This window comes from Ahaetulla prasina, chromosome 5 (assembly GCF_028640845.1).
Source record: "Ahaetulla prasina isolate Xishuangbanna chromosome 5, ASM2864084v1, whole genome shotgun sequence".
In the NCBI taxonomy this organism is placed as follows: domain Eukaryota; kingdom Metazoa; phylum Chordata; class Lepidosauria; order Squamata; family Colubridae; genus Ahaetulla; species Ahaetulla prasina.
This window is the reverse complement of record NC_080543.1, coordinates 110,456,104-110,464,360: the sequence shown is the minus strand read 5'-3', so window position 1 is coordinate 110,464,360 and position 8,257 is coordinate 110,456,104.

Below are 8,257 nucleotides of genomic sequence, written 5' to 3'. Positions count from 1 at the left end.
ATTTTCCTACCCTGTCGCTAATCTCCGTGTCCATCAAAGGCCACCACACATAGCTCCTTGCTAAACCCTTCATTCTCACGATCCCAGGGTGGCCCTCGTGCAGGAGTTCCAAAACTTTTTTCCGCAATTTCTCCGGGATCACCACTCTATCCCCCCAGAGCAGACACCCTCCTTGAGCCGACAACTCCCCGCGTTTCTATACATATTCCTTAAACGCCCGTCAGCGGGGCCATCCTCTTGCACCCAACCAATTACAGTTCTTATTGTAATGGCGAGCCACCTCCTTGGAAGTGACTGGACCCGAGTCCAAAGAGTCAATTAGCAGGACGGTGTGCCCGGAGTGGGGTCTTCGATAGTCTCTGGTAGTGGGCATCTGCTCAAAGCGCCTGCATGCCCTAACTCTTTCGGACCTCGCAATTCATTCTCTGGGAGTGAGTCGAGCTGGCCGGAGGGACTGTTTGTTCCTCTCAGCTCCTCCTCTAGGCCATCCGCCCTGGATTATTTGCAGAATCGTCCCTGCTTTCTTCAGGAGGGACCGGTTGGTGTCGCTGGACCTCATCGAACTCAGATAAGTCCCGCTTGCCCCGGGTTTGAGTCAGCTGTGGATTCAAACATTGGATAGTCAGGGCCTGTTTCTGGACTTTGGTTGTTCTTTTCTTAATTGGTCTATGTGGCGCTTCCAAACCCGCCATCCTCTATCTCTACCCGATACGATTTGGGTCCGTTGTTTCAAGGATTGTCCCTTTACCCAATTTGGGCCTTCTCCGTAATTGTGTGCCCATACTGGACTTCCCACTGTCATTTCTCTTGTTTTACCGCTTGTCCCTTTGTACCCGCCTGGGGTGTAGTTTGGGTTTAACCGGTCTAATGGGCACCTAAGCTTCCTGCCCATCAGTAGCTCTGCTGGCTGCGCCAGTTGCTACACAGGGGTTCTGTGTTGTACTGCTAGGAAGGTGTCAATTTTAATTGCCAATCGCCTGGCCTGATTCTGGACAATGCTTCCTTTGCACTGCACGAAACGCTCTGCAAGGCCGCTCGTCGCAGGGTGGAAAGGCGCCGAGAGGACATGCCGGATGCCCTCTTCTGCCAAGTACCCTCAAACAGGGTCGCTGTGAATTGAGGGCCGTTGTCGGAAACTAGGTGTCGGGTAACCCGTGGGTTACAAATAGGCGCCTGCAGGACTGAGATTACGGCCTCGGCTGTCATGGATCTCATAAGAATGATTTCCAGCCATTTGGAATAGGCATCGACTACCACTAGGAATGTTTGCCCATGGAAGGGCCGCAAAATCGATGTGGATCCTAGACCATGGGCCCTGGGGTCTCTCCCGAGTTGGGGCCGTTGGTGGTAGTGGTCTGACTCCTGGCAGGCTTGGCATTTTCCTACCCTGTCACTAATCTCCGTGTCCATCAAGGGCCACCACACATAGCTCCTTGCTAAACCTTTCATTCTCACGATCCCAGGGTGGCCCTCGTGCAGGAGTTCCAAAACTTTTTTCCGCAATTTCTCCGGGATCACCACTCTATCCCCCCAGAGCAGACACCCTCCTTGAGCCGACAACTCCCCGCGTTTCTTTACATATTCCTTAAACTCGCCAAGAGCGGCCATCCTCTTGCACCCAACCAATTACAGTTCTTATTGTAATGTCCTTAAGAAGCCCGAGCCACCTCCTTGGAAGTGACTGGACCCGAGTCCAAAGAGTCAATTAGCAGGACGGTGTGCCCGGAGTGGGGTCTTCGATAGTCTCTGGTAGTGGGCATCTGCTCAAAGCGCCTGCATGCCCTAACTCTTTCCTGGCCGATGCAACAATTTGTAAGAATACGCAGCCAGAAAGATAGTCCATCGGGTCAGTCTAGGCGAAAGTGCCACGGGCGTTGGTGTCGCCTGCCAACAGACCTAGTAGGGGTCTATGGTCTGTGACGATTTCAAATCACGGCCAAATACATATTCATGGAACTTCTTTACCCGGAAACTATGGCCAAGGCTTCTATCTAGCTGACTATAGTTTCTTTCAGCCGATGACATTGTTCGGGAGTAAAATGCTATAGGGGCTTCTGTGCCATTTGGCAACCTGTGGCTGAGCACAGCCCCACCCGTAGGGAGATGCATCACAAACTAACACCAATGGCAGCGTGCCATTGTATTGAATCAGTAGGCTATCGCTAGACAGAACGTCCTTCTTTTGAGCAAAAGAACTTTTCCATCATTAATCTCTGTGCATGAAATCGGCTGATCTTTTACTAATACATGTATAACTGCATCCTTCGATTGGAAGGAAATATTTACTTTTTAAAATCAAGCACAGTTCCAAAAAACATTTCTTGACATCTGGAATATTATATTTCCAATTTCTCAATAAGCCTTCAACCCAGCCTAATACAACATAATTCCTGATAAAAATTCCAGAGTTTTGGTACATATTCAACATTACATTAACATTTATTTTTAAAGCTTTTGCCCATAATTCGTTTGATTATGGGATGCTGGATTCAGTTCCACTGGATTTCCCACACAACCTTTTTTTTTTAAAAAAGGACAAATGTACCCACACCAAACCAGCAAAGTACTATATTGTATGTGTTAGGTTCTGGAAGTAACGAGGCTGGAGACCAGGGTAGTGACAACAGCTCTTTAATATAGGGTGAACCCAGCAACAGGCTGGGGGAAAAACCTCTCCTTTTATACAGTTCTACTGGCGGCTTCATCCAATCAGCAACGTGCTGATTTCCCGCCCAAATATTTAAAGGTACATACAAGAATACATAACACTCCTCCCCTCCCAGAAAACACTTTGCCTCTATTTACATTTTATTTACATGTTATTTTTCGACGTAGTCACGCAAATAACCTGGGCGCCTCCTAGTTCTTTCAGACCTGCGCGGTTCAGTCCTGGTGGTGTTTTGAGCTGGTCGGAGGGGCTGTTTTCTCCTCCCAGCTCTTTCTCTAGGCCATCGGGCCCTGGATTATTGCAGATTCTTTTTCTTGGCCATCCGCCCTGGATTACTTTTTGTAATTTTCCTGTCGTTTCCTCGAACCTGATGGCGCCGCTGGACCTCCGGGACCTCAGCTAAGTCTTGCGCCTCCCGGTCATGGTCAGCTGTGGGTTCAAATAGGATTGGTCATGATCTGTCTCTGTGGCTCGGGTTTGTTCAGTTATTCGCTTCCTTATCTGATCTATGTGGCGCCCATACTCGGTTGTCTTGTAGCTCACCAAGTATGACTTTGGGCCGGTTGCTTTTATTATTTGCCCTGCGAGCCAACTTGGGCCGTCCCCATAGTTGCGGGCCCACACTCGGTCGCCTATGCCCAATTCCTTGTTTTGTCTATTTCCCCTTGTAACCCTCTGGTGTGTAATGGGATTCAAACGGTCAAGTGGGCACCGGAGTTTCCGTCCCATCAATAATTCGGCTGGGCTTCTGCCTGTAGCAGTGCTTGGGGTTCTGTGCTGAACGGCCAGAAAGAAGTCTATCTTTGTTTGCCAGTCACCTGGCTTGAGCCTGACACGCCTCCTTAGCGCCCGGACGGAACGCCTGCAAGGCCATTCGACGAGGGTGGAAAGGCGAGAGAGGGCATGTCGGATGCCCTCCTCTGCCAAGTATTCTTCAACTGGGCTGCCGTGAATTGCGGGCCGTTGTCGGACACCAGAGTGTCAGGCAACCCGTGGGTTGCGAATAGGTGGCGAGGGCTGCGATTACTGCCTCGGCCGTAGTGGATTTCATGAGTATGATCTCCAACCATTTAGAGAATGCGCCGACAACCACTAGGAAAGTTTGGCCATGGAAAGGGCCAGCAAAATCAATGTGGATTCTTGACCAGGGCCCTTGGGGTTTTTCCCATTCCCTGACTGGGGCCGTTGGGGTAGGGGTCTGGACTCTTGGCAAGCCTGGCATTTCCCACCCTCTCAGCAATCTCTGAGTCCATGAGTGGCCACCACACATAGCTTCGCTAGCCCCTTCATCCTTACGATCCCTGGGTGGCCTCGTGGAGGAGGTCCAGTACCTTTCCCTTAATTTATCGGGATTACCACACGATCACCCCATAACAGGCACCCCTTGAGCCGAGAGCTCATCACGCTTTTTAACAAATTCCTTAAAGCCGCAAGAGGGGCCACCCTCTTGTACCCAACCGAGTACAGTCCTTAACATAATGTCCCGGTATGATGCCCGAGCCACTTCCTTAGATGTGACTGGGCCAGAGTCCAAAGAGTCAATAAGCAGGATGGGCGCCCCGGCGTAGGGTCTTGATGGCCCCTGGTAGTGGGCATCTGCTTAACGCGTCTGCATGCCCCACTTCTTTTCCTGGTCGATGCTGCAGCTTGTACGAATAAGCGGCTAAGAAAATAGTCCATCGGGTCAAGCGTGGCGAAAGTGCCACAGGCGTTGGGCGGTCGCCAGCCAGTATCCCTAGTAGCAGTCTGTGGTCAGTCACGATTTCAAAATCCGCCCAAAAACATATTCGTGGAATTTTTCACCCTGACACAATGGCTAGTGCTTCTTTATCTAATTGGCTGTAGTTCCTCTCTGGGAGGACATCGTTCTAGAGTAAAAGCTATAGGGGCTTCTGTGCCGCTTTGAAGTCTATGGCTGAGTACAGCCCCACCCCATAAGGGGAGGCATCGCAAACCAGCACTAGGGCAATGAGTTATGATATTGGATGAGCAGGCTGTCACTTGAGAGCAGGTTTTTACTGCTTCAAAGCCCTATTTTCCGACTTTCCCAAGACCAAACAGTATTTTTCCTAAAAGCCTATGCAGCGGTTCAGCAACGGTCGCTTTGTTTTTAAAAGACCAGAAAATTCACTAGCCCCAGGAATGCCTGTAGCTCTGCTTTGTTTTTGGGCGCTGGAGCCTTTCTAATTGCCTTGACCTTGCTCTCAGTGGGTGAATTCCTTTCTTGTCTATCCGTAGCCCAAGAATTCGACGGATTCGACCCCTATCTGGCATTTGTTTACCTTGACTTTAATCCGCTGTCCGAAAATGCCCAGAACCTTTCTCAAACGCTCCCCCAATTCCTCTACGTTTTCCCCTGAAATCAGGACATCATCGAAGTAGGGAACTACCCCTGGGAGCCCTTGCAGAAGTCGTTCCATTAGGTTTTGGAACAGCCCTGGTGCCCCACTCACCCCAAATTGCAATCGGTGCACTTGAAGGCCCCTGTGCGTTACAATCGCTTGGGCTTCGCTGTGCGGGCGCTCACGGGCAGTTGTTGGTAGGCTTGGGCCAAGTCTAACTTTGCAAAGACTTGCCCTTGCCCCAAAGAGTGCAGCAAGTGTTGCACCACGGAACCGGTAAGCGCTTTTCTGTAAGGCTTTGTTAAGCGCCTTGTAGTCAGCGCAAATTCTAATTGACCCATCTGGTTTTATTGGGTGACGATTGGCGTCTCCCACTTTGCGTGATCGACTGGCACCAAAATCCCCTGATTTATGAGCTTATCTAGCTCCTTGTCAATTTTTGGTTTTAGGGCAAAAGGGACTCTCCTCGCCTTAAGCCTAATGGGAGCTACCTGGGGGTCTAAGTTGAAGGAAATAGGGGTCCCCTTGTACTTGCCCAGGCAGTCCTTGAAGACATCTTCGAACTCGTTAAAGAGAATGTCTTTCAGGTTACAGTCACTTCTGTAGATGCCAGTCACTCCCATGCCCAGGGCACGAAACCAGTCTAGTCCCAACAGACTGGGCAGGGTCCCTTCGACGATCGTGATGGGCAGGGTCTTCTTGTGTGGTCCGTACTCGACTCGGACGGAGGTGGTCCCTCGAACAGGGATGCGATTCCCTTGGTAGTCGTGGACTCGAGCCGTTGTGCTTGCAGGTGGCGCTTGACTGACGGCAGTGACTTCGCCAAAGTGTCCCAGGACATGATGGTGATCGCTGATCCCGTGTCTACTTCGAGCCGCACCGCATTCTCTATTTTTGGTTTGGTGAAGATCTTCTTCTCCACTGGTCGAGGCGCCGCCTATGACCACAGTCGCTTGGTTTGAATCCGCTTTTTGTTTGAGCCAATCGCGGTCGCCTTGCCGATTCCGCGCCTGATTGGCCGATTTGAATTTTCGGCGGAAGGTTGGGCCGCCGACAAACTTGAGCTAGGTGCCCTTTCTTCCCGCACCTCCGACATGTTGCCCTTAAACTTGCAGCGTTGGCGCTGGTGTTGACCACCGCAGCTTCCGTGATTCGCCCCGGTCCCCTTTGTCGCTTTCTCGGTTCGGCAGACCCTTCCTCATCTTCACCGCCGGATTCGGTCTGAACCTCCTCCTGGTGCACTGGGTTGCTTTGTGCGCCGCCTTTGGTGGGACAGGCTTTGCAGTGTCTCCGCCGCTTGGGTGGACATTTCATGTGCTCTGGCTTCGCCCAGAGCGTGGCCAGCGTTAGGTTGCTGTTTTTGCTAGCAGCCGCCGCAAACGGATGTCTCTGACCTCGGATGAGTTGCTCGAGGAGCACCTCGCCCAGGTCGCGTATCCGCAGTCCTTGGACGCTTCTTAGGGCGGCCATGTAGTCACCGGCGGATTCGCCTCCATCTGCCTTCGCCTCCGAATTCAAACCGCCGCACGTATTTGGACGGCGCGCAGCGGGCGGTTTTTTAGTAAAGTCTGTAGAGTTGGCCACGACACCGATTGTAACGGCGTTGGCTCTGCCAGGGCTTCCGCGATATCAATGACCTCCGGACCACAGTGGCTTAAGAAATAAGCCCTTTTGCGGTTATCTGGAACTCCTTGCAGTTCGTTGGCTTCTAGAAAGCTTTCGAAACGGGTCATATACGTTCCCCATTTCTCTTTAGCCGGGTCAAACGGTGCGGGCGGAGTGTAACTGGCCATCTCCGCTTTTCTGCCCTGTGTTTGCTGGGTTTGGGTCTATCGTGTTTCAGCTCGGTTCTGGTTCTCCTTAGCCTCGAGATCCCATCCTCGTCGCCAGTGTTAGGTTCTGGAAGTAACGAGGCTGGAGACCAGGGTAGTGACAACAGCTCTTTAATATAGGGTGAACCCAGCAACAGGCTGGGGGAAAAACCTCTCCTTTTATACAGTTCTACTGGCGGCTTCGTCCAATCAGCAACGTGCTGATTTCCCGCCCAAATATTTAAAGGTACATACAAGAATACATAACAGTATGATTCTTTGAGCAATTTCAGCTATCAAGTTACTCAGCCAACTACCAGCATTAAGTTAGATACATCAAAACCCAAGTCAAAAATCAGTGTATCAGCTGCGTCCATTAATCATTTTCCATTTCAGCTTGGCTATGTTTTTTGCCCCTAAAACCGTTCCAAGCTGAAATAGAAAATGATTAATGGAAGCAGATGATATCCTGATTTTTGACTTGGGTTTCCGATGTATCTAACTTAATTTAAGCCCTTGAGGGCTTGAATTTAACTTTGTAATTATGAAAATTCAGGTGACATTCTGAACTGATATACCTATCATTGATGCTACTGGCTGGGGATGATGGAAGAGAATCCAATTGGCATTTGGGCCAAGAGTTTAGGGAGTATTCTGTTACTATTTTTACCTCAGTCATCACAAGTTAATTCTTGCAGCCATTTTAATTATTGAAAACCACTTAGTCACTGTTGCGAGATTGGCTGTCATATGTTACTTGAATAGATGAAATAACATCTATAGAGCTTCCAGCTCTGGTCTCCCAGAGGTGACAGTCCACACAGCACAAAATCTACAATAGATATATTAAGTACAATTCTAAGAGCAGATAGTATTTTTATTTTTATTTTTTTCTGTAGGAGCATTAGTTTTGAACTGTTTCCAAATTCCAAGCATAAGTTTGTTTTGACCATGAACATGCTATGGAGAAAAGGCCTCTGGTGGCTCAGACTGCTAAGACTGCTAAGACAGTCTGTTATTAACACAGCTGTTTGCAATTACTGCAGGTTCAAATCCCACCAGGCCCAAGGTTGACTCAGCCTTCCATCCTTTATAAGGTAGGTAAAATGAGGACCCAGATTGTTGGAGGCAATAAGTTGACTTTGTATATAATATACAAATGGATGAAGACTATTGCTTAACATAGTGTAAGCCGCCCTGAGTCTTCGGAGAAGGGCGGGATATAAATGCAAAAAAAAAAAGTGTATGCTTTTCAAGCAATTCTGGAAATGTTGTTATTGCTATATAGTACATTCATTTGGTACAGCCAATTATACAGTTATCGGTTCTCAAGGGTGGTGTGGCCCTTTCTCAATACAGACTCTGTTCTTCCAATCAGGTCAACTAGAGGGACTACTTAAGATCTTGCCCTCATCAAATTGAAGGGAACATGGGCA